We start from the raw sequence: 20,000 nt of genomic DNA on the forward strand, positions 1-20,000 counted from the left end.
TTCACGTAGAGTGCAATGCAGTACTAAATCTCTTTAGTAGCAGAGAAATTTTCGTGTTAGCCTGCGTTGCAAGCTTTTTCGGGCGTGGGGTTCACAGCGAAAGGAGAACGCGAATCGAGATTTTCAATGCTTCAGCCACGCAAAAAATGAAACGAGTGCAATAATTTCAGAGAGAGGGGAGGGGTATCTTCTCTCGACCAGAGTGCGAACAATTTTCTTCAAACCTCCTCTTCCACACCGTATGCTTGCTACGAAGCCTAACCCCATGTTTTATCTTTACTTTTGGTTTATATGTTCATCGCCTGTTAATGTTGAGGAGTTTCTTCTTTCCTGCGGGGTAAAGTGATCTTTATTATTTTTATTTTTAGATGTCAAAATCGACAGGGAACTTTCTCACCTTGGGACAAGCTGTGGACAAATTTTCAGCTGACGGTAAAGGCAATTTATGTTGCAACTGAGTGACGTAAAGCCGGAACTATAGGGGTATTTACATGAGACCGAGACGAGCTCAGACCGGCATGAGTTCGTATCGGCCTCCATACATTTCTTTTCATGCGTTTACATGAGACCACCCTTACAATGAACTCAGACCTGTCTGACTTTCGTTTCGGTTGCTGGACAGAGACGAGAAATTCTCATATTGGTCTGAGTTCGTACCGGTCTCGTGTAAATGACAACAAATCACAGACCGTGTCCAGAAATTTCTAGCCTGTATGCTTTTCGGTCAGCCCATATATTTTTGAGACAAAATATATCATTACATTTCGAGCGTTTCGTCCCGGTTTCATTTAAACAACTGCAAAAATTTCATACCGGCACAAGTTCATACCTCCCAGTCTCATGTAAATGCCCCCTAAGCCACCCTGTTCGCTCAGCCTACAACAAACGAATACAATCAAATGAGCTAATCAAAAGAAGAAGTTAACAATTGCAGCTGCCGCAAAGCGCGGGAAATCACGTGCGACTAAGTTACAATTTTGGTTTTAAAGAGAAGTATTTCTGTGATATAGATATCGATCAATTTCTTGTTCGTCACGCAAAGAGAAGATGCTATTTTAATCTTTAATATGTCGTCATGGTTACGGACATGGCAGCCAATAATATTACCGCATCGTGCGGCCGCTACTGTCATTAATAGACCAATTTCGATATATTAAAATTCAGTCCTAAACAAAAGACATCATCTCGAGGGTCTGGGGAATAAATGTAAAGATTTGTATGAGTTTATTCCCCAGAGCCTCGAGATGATGCCTTTTGTTTTCGACTGAATTTTAATATATCGAAATTGGTCTATTAAAACTTCATTTGAGAATATCATGAAAAAAATTGCTTTGAGATACGAACACATTGAAAGTACCGGTCACTTTCTCCAGTCAAGGTGATCACTTTTTTCGGTGCTTTTCAAATGAATAAAACTGCGATGCCTGTGATTTGGAATTTATGATCAACAGATTATATGAATAGAACACTAGATGACCGTGTAGCGAGATCAGATGTCCTCGAGTTGATACGATAGCTCACTTGTATACCGAGTCAGCACTCGAAGATAAAATTCGTATCCCCCGGGCGGTCATGTAATATCCTCTGTATCAGTGTTGCCTCAGGATATTGGTTTTGTTTTGTTTTCTTCTGCCTGTCTGAGGTTGTGGCACGACATTCTTAACTATTCATTAAAGTAGTATTGAAGAAACAAGGGAATCACGACAATACCGTGGGCACTCAATTTAGAGGGGAACTGTCATGCTAAATTTGCTGTTTTTAGGTCCAAAACTGGGGAAAAATCTAAATTAGTACTTTACTGACAACCGATTGACAAGATATGAAATATATTTATTGCACAAAGAGATGTTCGGATTGAATTTTTGGCGACTTTCTGCGGACACCATCTCCAAACTTGAAAAAACTTGTCAAATGTTTTCAAGTTTCAATCCATTTCCATCCTCTCCATCCATGGATGCCAATAACAAAGAATAGCTTCAGTGCACTTCAATGGTTATTGGCAACAAAACTACACCATTATTTTTTGGTCTTCATTGATGCAAAGGCGTCTTTTAGTGTTTTTAAATTTGACTGAAATGGCGTGACACTGCCCCTTTAAAACCGCAAATGGGCAAACAAAAGTAAAATTGACAATACATGGAATTTATTGAAACGAGTCATAGGAAATTCGCCTTTTGCCAAAAATCAAAGAAACCTGCTTGATTTTAGTACCATTGTTGTCTGTTAGCCACAGATCTCAAACAACTCAAAGTGCATATCACCTCAAACCCAGTTTTCTACTTTATTTATTTTCCGAATTCGTCCCAAATACATTGTGTTGTTTTTAGAACCTTAGGAATTAAAATGCACTTTTTTGTTTGCTTTGAAAGACAGCAAAATGCAAAGCAGTCTATGACGTCAACCCGGTATTAAACCCATTCCACCCTCACTGCTCGGTTATGGATCAAAGTATAACCACTTTTTCCGTCTTTCAAAGCAAATAAAAAGTGAATTTTCGATTTAAAGGTTATAAAAAAAACACAATGAATTGGGGACGATTTCAGAAAATAAAAAAAGTGGACAGCTGTGTTGAGGTGATAGACACCTAAAGAAAAAGAGACAATTTAGAATAAGTGGGTTTTCGTACTTTTATGACAATTATGTAAACTCAATGCTAAAGCTCTCTGTTTTGTGACCAAATCATCCGTGAGAGAAAGGGTGCATGGTTTTCTTTTTAGGAAGAATGTTTTCTCGACTGGCAATATTGCACTTTGTATATTCTCAGGTATGCGTCTGGCCCTTGCTGACGCTGGTGACACGGTGGAAGATGCGAATTTTGTTGAAAAAGTGGCCGACGCTGGGATTTTACGTCTTTTCACATTTCTTGAGTGGACAAAGGTCAGAATATGAGGATACCGTCTCTCGTACGAAGCTTTATTGGGTTGTTTGTTCCCTTTCAGCTCTTTTATCTTTTTTTCCACGCTTAATGGAGACTTCTCCTTGCAGTGCGCTTTCGGGGTTTCTGTCTGGGACTTATGTTATAAAGCGGTCTGCTCAAGAAAGCTTAAGAGGAGGGAAGGAACGTTGGGGGTGGAGTAATTAGAGATACAGCTGGCGCACTGAAGAGTCCACTCAGTGACAATCCACCAACTTGTTCCGAGTTGAATTTCCTGACTCGGTTGTGTATTCAGACGAGAGTTGGTTCTCTACTCTGTTCTGATAGGTTTTTCTCGGGGTAATCCGTTTTTCCATTTTGACAAAAACTAAGATTGTATTTGATTTGATTTGCAGCCTTCCCAATCATGTTGTCACTTGCGCTCGGTTATCTAAGCTCGAGGAACAAAGTTGGCCGCGTGGCACTCTGTGTATCGACAGAATTAACTATATCAACCCACCGAATCGATCTGTTGGAGCGTATGCCCCAGACATGGAAACACAGATAGTTATAAGTCAAATTTCAGGATCATAAAACATGTATTTAACGTTAACTGGTTGCGATTTCGCCTCTAAAAGCCCCGCATGAGTTGTGTGAAGTTTACGAAATTGGCAATCGTTTCCCTCGTGGCCGAGATGGTGACAGCAGTTTGTAACATTATTTCGGGAATAGGCCCATGCCTCATGCCAGCTCAACCGCGGGACAAGCAATGATAATCTGTAAGCTTGAGACTTGAATGAAGTGATCATTAGAGGTCGAGACCTTTTGATAGGGAGCTTATGCACGCGACGTTTTTGAGATGCGGACGGCAACCGGAAGTGAGCTGTTTTTCCTTTTAACTTGTCTTCACGCAATCACATTTATGTTGATAAGTATCTTTTCGCCATAAGAAATGATTAGTTTAAAAATCAGGGATACACTCCTGTCCTGGCGTGCGAAATGTTCACTTCCGGTTGTCGTTCGCCTGCTTTTGAGCTCCCAATTGTGTCCACTAAAAGCCTCGAATGAAAAAAGGAAACAAGCGGGATGCAAGACGGAGCCATTGACTAGACTTTCTGCGCAATTTTAGGAAATGCTGTCTTGCAAGGATTCACTTCGCATAGGGAAACCAAGCTGTTTTGATGATCGCGTCTTTGAAAGGTGAGTTTTAGTTTTGCTTTATATTGCAACAGACGAAGGAAACTAAGGTAGCCAATCATAGTGAAAGGCAAATATGTGCAGCCGGCCCTAAGCGCGGGAAGAAAACAGTTTCTCTGTGATTGGCTGCTGCAGAATATGGCGCGAGATTTAAAGGGAATCTCCGCTAAACGCTCTTTATGTCAGAACAATAGGGCAACCACTAATCTCGTACCCAAATCTCACTCTGTCACTGGAAATGTGAGATCCGGTAACCACTTTTCATTGGCTACTGAAAAAAGGTTGCGGCAATGCAATCTACGCTCCGATTGGCTTATTTCGCGGGGCACTTAGTGAAGGTTGGTTTTCGCAAGCTCATGTGCTGTTTTGAATAAATGCCAGCTGTGCGGAGGAAAGTTGTGTTTTTTCCGACGCCGGAAAAGCTTTACATTTGAGGAAAATTGTTTTAAAAATTTGCGACATTTGTGTAAATGGTACCGACGGAAGCCCCACGTACCCTGCCACTCGAATAAAGTTCTGCGTCAAGTTGAAGTATGTAATTTACTCAAAACAGTATTTCTCGTTCTTAAAGCGTGACTCGCTAATTAAGTAGTGATCAGTTGTGAATTTTACGGTTAGATTAACTACATTTTTAGGTCTAAGCACTCTTATGCATTTTCGCTTTCAATTTACCGTTTGGTTACTACACTTTTCACGAGATTGTGTGAAGAAAACAGCACTCGTTTGCTGATTAATCGTAAGCGTTCGTTTCAGTGATTAGGCCTAAACCCTCTTCAACATTCTAGCTTTCAATTTACGGTTTGTCTAACTACACTTTGCACGAGATCGTGTGAAGAAAATAGCACTCGTTTACTGATTAAGCCTAAGCGCTCCTTTCAGTGATTCTGCAGTTGCTCCGACAATTAAATAATCTCGACCGTTCAAAAACAGTCGCCGTCTTAACTGCAGAATACCCTGCCATTTTGAAGCTGCACCTCTGAAAAGGCTGGATACGCGGATACGCAGTCGAAAGTACCACCAATCCCCAAGTAAACTTTTAACTATATTGAGTGGATAGGCGGATACGCAGTGGAAAACATAGATACCCGGATACGTGGATACGCGGACGTCACACATGGGGACTGGATACCAACTTCGTGTAACATACTTCAAAATGCGCTGTCGTATATGCAAAATTCAAAGTTCCCGAGAAAAGCAAGCTACAAATATTATATTCTTCGTTCTTTAAAGCATGGATCGAGACCAGCAAAGATTGCGATCAAAATATCAGGCAAATTTCAACTAAAGCTAAGTAACTGAGTAACAATCCCGCGATAATCATGCTTCAGCCAAGCAAGCCATGGTACACATGTAACATACCTCGTTCTTTAAACCACTCACCCGACACAAGCAGACAATAATCCAACCTCGGGTAATTTTATCGAATTTGTTATCGCTTAACCAGGACCGCTTAAAAGGAAACAATCATTAAGTATTTATGAAGGGGTAGTTTCTAAAGCAACTGTGGTGCTGCGTCGGTGGGGAAGTAGTATACAAAAATTGGGTTTTATCAACGGAGTTGATAATGTAAATTGGCCACCGTACAGAAGTGCAAAGCTACGTGACGGACGATTAGATCCCGTGGGTAAACAAAAGAAGATAATAGACCGTGATCAAGGCAGTCAACCAAAGAGTACAATGAGGCAAGCTCTTTAATGGCTGCATGCAAATCTTTTTAAACTACACGTTACTGTAAATATTCACATTCCCTACCCTTCGCTTAACAAAACTAAGTGTTCCTTTTACACTCAAATTTATCCTTTTTCGCTACGACTTGCTCATTTTTTGAAATAAGGACTCTCGTAAAGTTTTAGCTTCCATATTACGCATCGGTTAACTACACTTTTTCACGAGATCGTGTGAAGAAGAAAGCACTCGTTTACTGATTAAGCCTAAGCGCTCGTTTCAGTGATTAGGCCTAAGCATTCTCGTAAAATTTTTGCGGTTCGGTTAACTGCACTTTTCACGAGATCGTGTGAAGAAGAAAGCATTCGTTTACTGATTAAGCCTAGTAAACACTCGCTTCAGTGATTAGGCCTAAGCACTCTCGTAGAGTTTTAGCTTTCATTTTACGCTTCGGTTAACCACACTTTTTCACTAGATCGTGTGAAGAAGAAAGCACTCGTTTACTGATTAAGCCTAAGCGCTCGTTTCAGTGATTAGGCCTAAGCACTCTCGCGAAATTTTGCGGTTTGGTTCTCACAATATATTTAGAAGTTTACTTGGGGAGGGGTGGTATTTTCGACTGCGTATCCGCGTATCCACTTCACAATATACTTACAAGTTTACTTGGGGAGGGGTGGTATTTTCGACTGTGTATCCGCGTATCCACTTCACAACATACTACTTAGAAGTTTACTTGGGGAGGGGTGGTACTTTCGACTGCGTATCCGCGTATCCACTTCACAATATACCTAGAAGTTTACTTGGGGAGGGGTGGTATTTTCGACTGCGTATCCGCGTATCCACTTCACAATATACTTAGAAGTTTACTTGGGGAGGGGTGGTATTTTCGACTGCGTATCCGCGTATCCACTTCACAATATACCTAGAAGTTTACTTGGGGAGGGGTGGTATTTTCGACTGCGTATCCGCGTATCCACGTATCCACTTCACAATATACCTAGACGTTTACTTGGGGAGGGGTGGTATTTTCGACTGCGTATCCGCGTATCCACGTATCCACTTCACAATATACCAAGAAGTTTACTTGGGGAGGAGTGGTGTTTTCCCAGTTACTCCCAGTCGCCTGTAGCGCTTCTTTCTGTTTGGGCTTAAGTTTAAGGTTTCCTTGTCCTCTACCCAAAAGAATTAAGATGTTAAGCTTAAAACGATTGCATATTCGGTGAAGTTCGGAGGAAGAATTACGCCGGCCTTTGCCGCAATATAGTCGTCGAAAAGGTACAGAAAGTAACATTCTCCATGCTTTGAATGTGTTTCTCTCAAATTAAAGCCAACGGTAACTTTCGAATTCGTTCATAATATTCCTCCCACGGTAATCAACTCTGGTCAAAACAAAATAGCGTGACTCTGCCGTCCACGCGTGTATTGGTGTAATGGAAGTAAATTTGATTGGCCGATGAAGGACATGTCAATCAATCAAAAAAAGTGGGCGGAAGGAATATGGAAGAGGAATTTGGTCAGGCTCTACTTTTCGTTTCGCCAACTCCACATTACGTACCACGCGAAACTAAAATAGAGCCTGATCGCAGATTACAAATATTCAAGATGGCGGTCCCCGTGAAATTTGAAAGCCAAAACAAGCGTTTTTGAAATTCACTTTTTTCGGATACAAACGCTTTCATTGGAAAAAGTTTGAAAATTTCGAATTGCAAACATTATGTTCTGTGGCTTAAAGTTATTTTGTTGTTTTGGTGGAGGTTCCCTTTAAAACCAACCAAAGCGGGAACATACAAAATGTCAACAAGAGTGAATTGATCCTCGCGCTCACCGGGACAATTTGTTGGGCTCACGTGACCATTGTAGGCCATTTTACAGTTGTTTGCTCAGTGACCTGGCCTGTGAGTGGCTGTGATCTTGTATTGAAACAGACCTCACTGCTTTTATCATGTAAATTGTGTTGTAATTCTAATTAGAAATATTAAATATTATTAAATATTTCTACTTGTACATATTATAATTATTACATAATTTTAATCATTTCTATATTAATTATTGTAATTAGATTTACTATTTTATTTTATTTTGTTTTAAAGACATGTAAAGCGCTTTTGATCTTTCATTGTAAAAAGCGCTATAGAAATATTAACTGTTATTTATTACTATTAGTTTATATTAACATTAGAAAAGCACAAAGGTTTGTATCAAACCAGTGTCACCGGCAGCCTCGCTTCCATTCTTAGGCCAGGTAACTTAGCTACAACTGTAAAATGGTCTATTGTCCAGGTAAGTATGATGAATTTAATTAATGATATTTACCCAGGAAGCTCCACTCACGAGAAAGTGGTTTTCAGGGAGGTGCAGCATCCGATCGAATTGGAATTTAGAAATGTTGGTTTACAAGTGATGATCACTTTTTTCTTTTGGGGCCACAAGCCGCACTTCAGATACATACATGCAATTCATTTATCGAGTCCTTTCGCGGGAACACATAAGTCCAACAAATTGACCTGCTCCCAACCGAGTGGCTTCATTCCTCAGTTGGCAGAGCATTTTATCGGCATAGCAGAGGTTATGACTTGGGAGTTCGAATCCTGTCGACGCCGTCTGAATTTCTCAGGTGTCTATAAGTGACAATTGCTTGAGTGGGCTCTTTGCATGATATTGTCACATGATACAAAATCCGCCATACTGGATGGCAAAAGGTACGCAACAGTCAAAGCGATTTCAACCAGCAAAGCGTGACTTTTCTTTGTTTTGGATGTCCCAGTGCGTAGCTTGCCATCCAGCAGAGAAGATTTTATGCCATGTGACAGTTTCATGCAAAGGGCCCATTGTCCATATTATAACTGCTAGGATCACTTCATGACACTCTTCGTCTATTATAACCCGCACTTTGAATACATACATTGATTTCTTTCGTTTGCAGTTGCATAAACAAAGCCATCAAAGAAACAGATGCTAACTACAAGGGCATGATGTTCCGAGAGGCTCTTAAAACAGGTTTCTACGAACTGCAAGCAGCGAGAGATCGATACCGAGAGAATTGTATGACAGGAATGCAGAGAGACCTTGTTTTCAGGTTTATTGAGGTGAGTATCACGAAATCTACTGTAAATGCTGTGTTAATCATCCAAACGCTATAACCAGCGCATATCGGTACTATGGGTTTCAATTCAGTCCGAGCTTTGGTTTATGTCAACTGGAGTTTCTGATTCCCTTTTGTGCTAGAGTTGTTATGTATTTGTCGTGAAGTGTCGAGCCAGATTTGGGCGGATCCACTTTTTGGCACAAGCATTTTATGGTGCTTGGATTATGGCGATTTTTGAAACGAGGATTCTGTCCCTTCGCATTACATTTACACTTGGTATTTTCTTTGTTTTAGGTACAAACGCTGCTTCTCTCACCAATCTGTCCTCATCTCGCTGAGCACCTTTGGGAACTGTTGGGAAAGGTAGATTTTAGTGCCTCTTTCGTGACGATCTGCTTAGAGCGCGTTTCCACCAACAATTTTGTTTTGCTTCGGAGTATAATTTTCCTTGTGGGAGCATTGCGAATTTTACATCACAGTCGTAGGAGTTGTCAAGACGTTCGGTCTTTCAATGGCCTGTTTGCATTCCCAAATGAAGTATCGATATTTTTTTCTTGTAGAGCGGAAGCATTATGAATGCCTCTTGGCCGGTTGCAGGAAACGTCGAACAGCCGCTGTTGAAGTCAGCGGATTACCTAACAGGATGTGCGCACGAATTCCGTGTTCGAATCAAGGCCATGATGAATCCCAAGGGAAAAAAGGTAAGTGGTCTTCACCATCATTCTACAAAAAAGCAACTTACGGCGAGAACTTTAGGCACACGTGAAATAAAAAATCATTCGTAACCTTTTTGGCAATCTAAGAGTCACACTTGTTCTACCAAATGAGCAAGTCAAAGGAATTGAAGTTTGCAGTGTTGAGCGCCGAACAGTTGGCCCCATTCTCAGAACGCTCGTTTGTGACATCTGTGAAACGTTCAAGTAAAAAGCCCGCACTGTCCCCTGTTTTGACAGTGTGCTGAGCATCTCCTCCGACTTAAACCGTACCCTAAACTATAGAGATGCCTCTAAGTGTGAAAACATGGGCGGTCAATGCTTCATGTGAGTTGCAGTATCTTGAAAATTGGTCTAGTTCCAATATTCTTAGTCGTTTAATGGAAGGATATGTGACAATATTTTTTAATAATTCCTTCAATAGAAAGATGCAGCACCTCCCGTAAAACCAACCCTTGGAATCATTTATGTGGCCAGTGCTTATCCTCCATGGCAACACGCCACTCTGAACACCCTCAAGGAGATGTACAATGAACTGGGAGGAAATTTCCCCGATAACAGGGATATCATGAACCGGATGAAAGCTGTACCGGAAGTGAAAAGCGCCATGAAAAAGCTGATGCCATTTGTTCAACATGTCAAGGTACGGATGCGAACTTAAGAAAAAACTCCGAGAGACTTGAATTGGACGTTCATATTAGTGAAAATGCCGGCTGAGCAAGCTTGTACAACCTTAAAGATTTCAAATAAAAGTTAAAGAGAGCCTTCTATTCATTACAATTTTAGTGATATTAAACTGGGCCCGGTTTTTCGAAAGCCGATCAACTTGATCCAGGATTAGCGTAAACTTAACAAATTTATGTCAGTTTTTCATGCGTCTGTCCTGTTATTGATCATGAATTGCGTCATAACATTGTCAAAGTAGCTGTGGGATCCACGAGGCGATAGCCGAGTGGATCCGCAGACTACTTTGACCATGCTATGACGAAATACATGATCAATAACAGGACAGACGCATGAAAAACAGACATCAATTTGTTTTTTACAATAACAAAAAGGCAGAGGGGTCAAAATTAAGTGAAAACACGAGAAGAAAGCGAGACAAAAATGCGAGAAACTTCAATCTGATGCGAGCATTATCACGTCATTACTGGGTTGCCAAACCCAGTCGGAATCTGCGTTTCATTTGTTAGTTTTATTTTTTTCGTTTTTTTTTTCCGTGTCGGTAAAAGTCTTGCCTGTCACTCCCCTGCTAAGTGGTGTCTTTGTGCATAGAGCCTTCTGCGCGTATTTTCTTAGGATCGAGAGGGTAGTGGGAAATGCGTAGACTTCTCTGGTGGACACAGTAGAATGATTAACTTAACCGGCAATGGCGTCGAAAGTCATGTAACGCGAATGACGTTTTAGTGGATCTTTAAACAAAATATGCCCTTATGGAGTTCAATAATGGAAAGTCAATTGGATACCGAACAAGACACGCGCTGAAAAAAAAATGTGGAGTCTTAAAAGGGACGAGTAATGGACTTCTAACCCAAAAACATTGACATAGTAACAAACTTCATATTCATTAAACATTTCTTCTGCTTTTGTGCTTGTCAGCATTGTGATTTGCGATAATTCGTTTTTGTATCTCATGAATGTTCAGATTTTCAATTGCATGGCCGCTCAACCTCGCGATTGTGTAAATAGTTTACCCTGAAGTCAAAATAGATACGTCCTCAGGAACCCGACAAAGAAGGCTTCCTGACCCGACAGATGAAATGTAAATATTCAGTTAAATATTACAACAAAATTAAAAAACCAAAGACGTTGTATAACTCTGAAAGCGACGAACGATTAACATGCTTTCCCGTAGTTCATTCAGTTGACACAAGGTGATCACATGCACCTTTATGGTTGCTTAGCACGTGATCAATTTCTTCCTTTTGACAAAACATCATAAAAGTCAGAGACTGCAGAAATCTTCGTCTTTTTACGATCGATTGTCATTAATCTTTCGATGAGAATTCGATTCAGAGCTATATATAAAAACTGTTGTTTTTTCCCCTTATCTGAGAAGAAACGAGTGAATTTTACTCAAGAGCGTGTTTTGTTATCTTTAAACTGAATTACCAAAGCTTAAAAAACTAGAAGACCTCAAAATGGGACAGGATATTACAAAATAATTAAAGGTGTGACGTGTGAGCCAAAGGGCCTCTGCTGGCGCGACATGTGGGTGGCCCTCATGGTCTTAATCACCCAGCACTTGAAAATATTAACTGGAACCCTGCAGTTCAATACCACCCAATTCAGTGCCTTCTGTAGTTCTGTAACACGTACCACAGGCAACCCAGTGTACGCTTTTATGGAGCGTCTTGTTATCTCATGAATTATAAATTTGTGTCTGTCCGCTTATTGACAATAAAAATTAGCCAACGAGCGCGCGAAAATTTTTGCAGTCATTGTAAAATTATGTTTCCTGTTTTCAACTTTTTGGTGAAAGTTTGGTTTGGTTATTTTTGTTTTTCAAGATTGACTTCTTCTATGGTAAAGTTTTGCCGAATATTATCGTTGAACAGCATTTGGAAGTAGAGAAATAAACTCCTTCGTTGATTTTTAATCAGGGATTAGCGTTAATCGGCTTTTGAACAACCGTGCCATGATGTTCATCTCTTTGCGTGCAGACTCGTGGAGATTTTTAAAGCGGGAAAACAGGATCTCATTCCTTTTTATTCTCGAGTGACTGCAGTCTTGTGGTCGTCGAAAGTAATGAACTTTTATTTAAGTGTCAAGTCTTTTAGTGATGGAGCACTAACTGGCGACACTCGACATGGAAATAATCAAACGCAGAGGGGAAAACCGGAGTACTTGGGAAACCTCTCCAAGTAAAACTCAATCCACATATGATGCCGAGTTTGGCAATCGGACCCGGGGCCACCGTGACGTTAGCAGTAGGTCAGTTCTCTCACCACGCAAGGATCAAGGACTCTAGGGGCTAATGAGGCTCTCTCTAGTTCACGGAAAACTTTGGTCACTCGTTAAAAACCAGTAAGTTGAAATAATATTGCTTCATGACATGATCATATCTACAGGAATGTGTGGAACGCGACGGCCCGTCGGCCTTGGAGACAACTCTACAATTTGATGAAAGACAAGTACTTGAGGAAAACAAACCATTCCTTCGCAAAGCTCTGGAGGTATCTTTTTTAGGAACATTTTCATGATGAATCTCTTTTACAGTTTTGTTTCAATGATAAGAAGTGGATGGGTATGGAATTTACTTTATTGAATCTACATTTTCAGCCAATCAGCGTCTAGCGCCGGCGGCACGGAAGTGGCTTTGCGTCCTGATTGGCTCATTTGATAGGTTAAGCCGGAACAATTCAATTTCTCAGTGCTCAATTTCAAAGTGTTAACAATAACGACAACAGTTTTTCTTTGTTTTCAGCTCGTGAAAATTGAAATCAAGCCATCGAGTGAAGCAGACAATCGAATACAAGAAGACTGTGCTCCAGGAAAACCATTCTCTGTCTTTACAACGGCTGAAAATTTGGTTGGTTTGTTTGTCGTTCAGCTGTGGTTTCAGTATTTCTACTTAAGTTTACCAGTGAAAATGGTATGGCAAGTAACCTTCATCGTTAATATCTCTGCTTGAACCTTATTTTTTTTTCCAGACAAGCAATACGAATGGTGTAAAGCGTACAACAGAAGCCTCTCCCCTCCCGGCTGAAAATCAAATCACTCCCTCCCCTGTGTGTCGATTTGTAAATGTCAAGCTCTGTGGAGTTAAACCTACTCAAAGCGCCAAGGGAGATGAAGCCACAGTGCTGCTAGAAAATCCACAGGGAGAGCACCTGATGAACTTAGCCCTGCTTACTCGGGAGGTAAGTTGTTTTATTGCGACCGAGAACTGTAAGCATTCTTCCATTATTTGCACCAGTATCAAAGGTCCAAGGATCCCGGAGACACAGGGGCAGTCATTCTGAACGGGACGATAAAATTACGGAGAGCATCTGGAAGGGCGAGATTTTAAGAGACGTCCGAGACGAATCCCATGAAGCCGCGATCTCATTCAAAGAATACTTCCAGACCAAACTAAAAAACATTTTCAAACTGGGCGGAATTTTAATATTTATTTTATGTTTACGTCAGAAGTCAGAAGAATATACTGCTGGCAACCGTCCATTTAGCAAAACAAACATTGTGTATCGCCCACTGATGAAAATTGAAAAAGAGAACTGTTAATTAATTCCGTTTTGTTTCCTTATTTTTTAAGATTGAGGCTGTGTTTGGATTGAGAGGAAGAAAAATTGCACTTTCAGCATCGCCTGGTTGCGACGTAGGTAAGCACCCATTGACCAGTGCCACACGTGGAGTACCCAAGGCATGAATTGTGGTTTTCTTACCCTTTACCATACCCCCCCCCCCCCCCCTCCCTCCCCAATCAACCATGCAGTGTTGGATTATGAAAACTACTTTTGCAATCCTGATACAACCCCTCCCCCTCGCCAATGTTGTTTATGGTATGAGAGAGGGGATAGACGGATGGATAGCGGGCTTGACCGCTGAAAAATGCTCCCTTGTGCGTCGCCTCGCGGTATGAAAGAATGTCTTTACGATAATTATTGTCAAATCTTTTCTGATTTTAGAATTGACAGAACAAGACGTCATGCAATACAGCGGGCGGTGTCTGTACGCTTTTATTCCAAAGAAATGAAGCACCTGAAATGCGTCATTGACCGTCATGGTTATCGAGTCTTTAACAGCGAATTGAAATTATTGGAACGTTTCCAACTGCAATAAAACCTGTCATCTTTGCTACGTGTGCATGAGACAACTAAGTTCTTGTCTCTGTGAAGTTGCTATCTCCCTCTTTTCAAGAAGCCGCACTTTTCGAAGGGTGATTGCCACTCGTTGCGGAATCGTATTGAGCGGTTTTTGCCGTCTTTAAGCCTGGTTTACGTACGGCCTACAGTCGCACAAGGCATTTCCGCAGTTATAGAGGATTTTTTTCGACTGGAATGAGTGGTTTCTTTGTGGCTACATCTTATATTTTAAAACAGAGCGGAAACTTTTACATTTCTAGTTTTCAGCAAGAATTTAAGAAAAAAAATATATAATTCAAATTGAATGAGTATAGACTTCTCCAATTGTTGACCTTTGTGTTAAGAAAAAGGCAACCTGCCCATCTAATGTAACTAAAAAAAGTAATTAAAATTCCTGTCACAAATTACTGGCAGAATCAATGAAAACTGTCATAGCATTAAGTGGGACATTGTTTATCATTTAAAATAATTACTGAAAATGTTGGTACCCTGGAACTGTCACTCTTCGTACTGTAAGTAAACAAAACGAAGGCTAAGTCCATCATAAATACTTCGGTTTCATTCGACAGCCTTCATCCAGAAGGGACATCGAACAATTTGTAAATTCTGTAGAGAGTTCCATCTTCTTATATTCTTCAGTTTTTACCCCTTGGTGGCGCCATTGTTATTACTCGGAATACCTGAAAGGTATCCGAGTTATAATCTGGGCAGAATTTAGTTTTCTGTGCAGCAGATGGACAGTAGAATTACGAGGCAGTGATTTCATTGGTTAAAATGCGATGTACTACACCCCTATGAGCAATACATTTGACCTCCCTCTGTGGCAAAATAACTGCAACTGCGATGCAACAATAACAAATAAACACAGCCGCGAAGGAGAAGATTTCCGATAGCGAGACTTGAAACAGCACCTCGTTGTACAGAATTCGATAAAAATCCGAATTTATAACCTGCACTGGAGCAACCAAATGATGGGTTCTATGTTGGGGCTACAGTATGACTAATTTAATTTCGTTTGCTGATTCAAAGCCCATGTTCCACGAGATGGCAAATGACGCAATGCAGCTAAAATGTGAAAATGCTGGATTCAGCCTTCTGGAAATGTTATGAAAAAGATATTTATTCTAATCTTGCCTGTTGACAACATGACGAAAATCGCCAGTATAGAGCTTCCAGCAACGGTATGTTATAGATGGCCCAATTTTCTTAGTTTCTTTCTGCTTCAGCTGTTCTTTGTACGAACATCATCCGCCGATGTCTATTTCTTGTTTTAATTAATCATGTTAGCTTCCTAGAGCTGGAGGTCACCCGCCCCATCATTCACAACAATGTTAATCTGGAACCTTTGCAGCTGTATACCGGTTTTCACCAACCCATATCAAGACTTGATTACATGAATAGGATTTCACACGTTTTCTGTGTTGCTACACTAGTGTTTCACCCGCCTTTGCCTCACCGGCTGCTTTCACTTGAAACCATTTTATCTGATGTCACGCTACATGCTAACAAAATGGACGTAACGCCCACGTTATTTCCATTCCAACAACCTGTTACAAAACATATTATCCCTAATTAGCTATTTCATCCGTTGAAGGAAAAGGATAAAACATGGACCCTTGCACTGTTATTTTCAAGGAGTAGATTTAACTCCAAAAAGGGAGTTAAAAAAAAGGTACAAAACCACTCCATTTTTGGAGTAAAATTCACTCCGGAAATGCTTACTCCGTTTTTGGAGTAAAATGTACTCCTATATCTTTTACTCTTTTGTTGAGGTAAAAATTTACTCCAGTATTGTTTACCCCTCCTGTGGTGTAAAATTCACTCCAATACAAGAGTAAATTTTATCCTTCTATTGGAGTGAATTGAACTCTTTAAATGGAGTTCAATTTACCCTTGACAGAGTTAAATTAACTCCAAAACTGGGGTGAGACAAAAAGGTACAAAACCACTCCTTTTCAAGAGTAAAATTTACCCTCTTAAACTTTACTCCCCTTGTCAGAGTAATATTTACTCTCTACAGAACACATTCACCCTCACTAGATCTACTGTACCTTCATTTATAGTCAGATTTCTCATAAAACCATGAAAAGTTCATTTTTTTTAAATATTATGTAAAGAAAAGACCAGGTTTACAATGAAGCATCTAATACTGGTAATTTTAAACATAAGATTGCAAAGAATGCACATCGATATGCATGATAAATACAATCTGTATACACATACAAAGACATAACAGGAACCGTACTGAAGTTCGTTCACATCGGTGATCATCTTGCCTGTTTCAGCGTTAAAAACGTAACGTACGGCGCCAGTCGAAAGTTCGAGCTTGTTTGACAACTCTGCCATCAGAGCGTCGAACTCTTTATATCGCTCAGGAGAAATACTAGGAGTTACTTACCTTCGGCCGGCGCCCGAGTGATCCTTTCCGCTCCACTCCTAATGGTTCTTTATCAGTTTGCTAATGCGTTTAGGCCTAAGATTCTGTCCAAGGAAACAAAAATAATAGCCTGATATTGTATTCTAAACTGGTGAGGGCCCAAACACACCTGCACGCTTAAAATTAAGGCCAGCCAGTGTTAGTTTGATGACCGCGAATAATATTTTGACTTGTTCTGGCCATAGAACCCCGCATCGTGATTGGTGGATTGGACATCAAGACAATAAAAAGTTACTCCAACCAATCAGAGTTCGTTAGTGACAAAATATATGTACAGAATGGTTAACTGGCTCAAACTTCGGTTTCTTTTTCAAGCTCAGTTGCAGAAAAAAAACTAAAAGATTGCACGAAAATGGGGCGAACTCGATCTACTTTGGTAAACTGTGGGGCGAACTCGGTTGTATAGGGGGCGAACTTCAACGGGGCGAACTCGCTACGGGGCGAAACCACCGTAATTCGCGTGAATCGGGCCTAAGGCATCAAATATTATCTGCTCATGGTTCAGTTAACGCTTACCTTTTTGCTTGAGTTGTTGTAAGCATTTCCTTGCTTTGGATTAGCATTTAAAGAGTAAACAAACGAAAAACTCGTCAGCACAAATTGTGATCGTTGATTCAAACTTGAGTAAAACCGCCGAAAGACCCGCCGAAAACGCCGAAATCAGTAAAGAGCTGCACCGGTGACTGCTGACCAAAACGGCTCACTAGTTTCCAGTCTGTTCTCTACTGTGTTATCCAAGATCGCGGAGGATAACGACTTTTAATTACCGGGTCGTCCAATTAAAAACGAAAAAACCAGCAAGATTCAGAGCGGCTCATCGTATTAACCCTCACTAAAATGTGGACAGATACCGGGCTTTATTAACAGAATTTTAATCCTATAAAACTGTTGACTTGGAGGGGAGTATACTCTACTCTTAACCCTTCCAGCCCCGTGGGGTTCCCCATTGACGAGTAAAAATCGTCTGGCGTTACACAGAGTAAAATCCATAAGTGGCACTATTGTGAGTTAAAGGGTTAAGGGGGACATAGTTTTTGAGTGAATCCAGCTGTTGTTAACCCTTTCAGCCCCGTGGGGTTCCCCATTGACGAATAAAATCGTCTGGCGTTAGACAGAGTAAAATCTATAAGTGGCACTATTGGGAGTTAAAGGGTTAATGGGGACATAGTTTTTGAGTGAATCCAGCTGTTGTTAACCCTTTCAGCCCCGTGGGGTTCCCCATTGACGAGTAAAATCGTCTGGCGTTAGACAGAGTAAAATGTATAAGTGGCACTATTGGGAGTTAAAGGGTTAATGGGGACATAGTTTTTGAGTGAATCCAGCTGTTGTTAACCCTTTCAGCCCCGTGGGGTTCCCCACTGACGAGTAAAATCGTCTGGCGTTAGACAGAGTAAAATCTATAAGTGGCACTATTGGGAGTTAAAGGGCTAATGGGGACATAGTTTTTGAGTGAATCCAGCTGTTGTTAACCCTTTCAGCCCCGTGGGGTTCCCCATTGACGAGTAAAATCGTCTGGCGTTAGACAGAGTAAAATCTATAAGTGGCACTATTGGGAGTTAAAGGGCTAATGGGGACATAATTTTTGAGTGAATCCAGCTGTTGTTAACCCTTTCAGCCCCGTGGGGTTCCCCACTGACGAGTAAAATCGTCTGGCGTTAGACAGGGTAAAATCTATAAGTGGCACTATTGGGAGTTAAAGGGTTAATGGGGACATAGTTTTTGAGTGAATCCAGCTGTTGTTAACCCTTTCAGCCCCGTGGGGTTCCCCACTGACGAGTAAAATCGTCTGGCGTTAGACAGAGTAAAATCTATAAGTGGCACTATTGGGAGTTAAAGGGCTAATGGGGACATAATTTTTGAGTGAATCCAGCTGTTGTTAACCCTTTCAGCCCCGTGGGGTTCCCCATTGACGAGTAAAATCGTCTGGCGTTAGACAGAGTAAAATCTATAAGTGGCACTATTGGGAGTTAAAGGGCTAATGGGGACATAATTTTTGAGTGAATCCAGCTGTTGTTAACCCTTTCAGCCCCGTGGGGTTCCCCATTGACGAGTAAAATCGTCTGGCGTTAGACAGAGTAAAATCTATAAGTGGCAGTATTGGGAGTTAAAGGGTTAATTAGTGAAGTACTAAATAAGAGGCGTACATTTTACTGCGTTTAGTTTTACTCCACTTTTTCACTCCAACTCCTTGAAAACAAAGAATTAATCGGTGGATTTCACAAAAATAAAACAACCCCAATTCCACATCTTAGACTGGCTAAACTTAAATTTACCCTACAAAAATACATATATAGGAGTAAAATGCTCTTCTACTTTTTTTCTCAGAAAGTAGAATTAGTAAGTGGGGTAGACTTTACTCAGTATCCCGATAAATAGGAGTAAAATTAACTCCATTATATTATATTACTCTGTAGGGAGAGTAAAATTTACTCTAGCAAAGTCATTGCCTTTGAATATTAACTAGTTCTGAGTAAACATTACTCTTAGTGGAGTTAAATTAACTCCTCTTAGGAGTACATTTTACTCCGCTTTATTTTACTCCACTTTTTCACTCCAGCACTGGAGTGAAATTAACTCTTTAAAAATAACAGTGTGGTCCCCTGGACCCCCATTTATAATTTTTTTGTTTTATTTGCTAAAAAGTCTCCCAAAGCATGTTAATGAGCTTTTTAACCTCAGATTTCATGACAAAGGGGATGTGTTCACTTTGTGTCAATGTTTGGATTAGGTATCACGTAAAAATTGTTTCATTTTGTCATTACTGACAGTGATTTTACATCACCCAAAGAGAACAATAACAATATCTGTTCATTTACTGAATTTATCATCATCATCGTCATCTTTGCAACGTAAGGCTAAGACATCATCATTTATTACTGGTATTTTATTGTTATAAAATATGTTAATGTTTATATATATTGTTCATGAATTATTGTTTGGGCTTGCTAATTTTGGAGTCCATTTTTGGGTACATCAGCTGAACTTTACTACGGCTTACACTAATTTGTGAAACGAAACAAAACGAACAGAAATACAGAAAGAATCCTAAACATTGATCAGAGGTCAAATTTTATTGGTGCCAACAGTGAGCTCAACAAGGCCCTCACGATCGCTCAAAATAAAGAAAAACGTCACGTGTAATTACGACGTCAGTGTTAACACAACATGCGAGAAGGCACAATGCCCCTCAGCATGATTAAAGATTAAATTTTTGTCCTTTCCCCCTGATGAATTTATTTGCAAT

At 40.5% G+C, this 20,000-nt stretch overlaps 1 protein-coding gene and 1 pseudogene across 1 annotated transcript in view; one reads left to right on the forward strand and one right to left on the reverse strand.

Moving 5' to 3' along the window:
* The window catches only part of LOC138000239 (leucine--tRNA ligase, cytoplasmic-like), a 57,125-nt pseudogene extending 42,380 nt beyond the window's left edge, over nt 1-14,745 (forward strand).
* Nucleotides 1-16,791, reverse strand: part of LOC138000242 (histamine H2 receptor-like) — a 34,762-nt gene extending 17,971 nt beyond the window's left edge. Inside the window, exon 1 of the mRNA XM_068846503.1 lies at nt 16,718-16,791. The gene's annotated coding sequence lies outside the window, so the exon portion shown is untranslated. The remainder of the gene's footprint in view (nt 1-16,717) is intronic.
* Between the last annotated feature and the right edge of the window lie 3,209 nt (nt 16,792-20,000).

Source organism: Montipora foliosa, chromosome 4, assembly GCF_036669935.1.
Source record: "Montipora foliosa isolate CH-2021 chromosome 4, ASM3666993v2, whole genome shotgun sequence".
NCBI lineage: Eukaryota > Metazoa > Cnidaria > Anthozoa > Scleractinia > Acroporidae > Montipora > Montipora foliosa.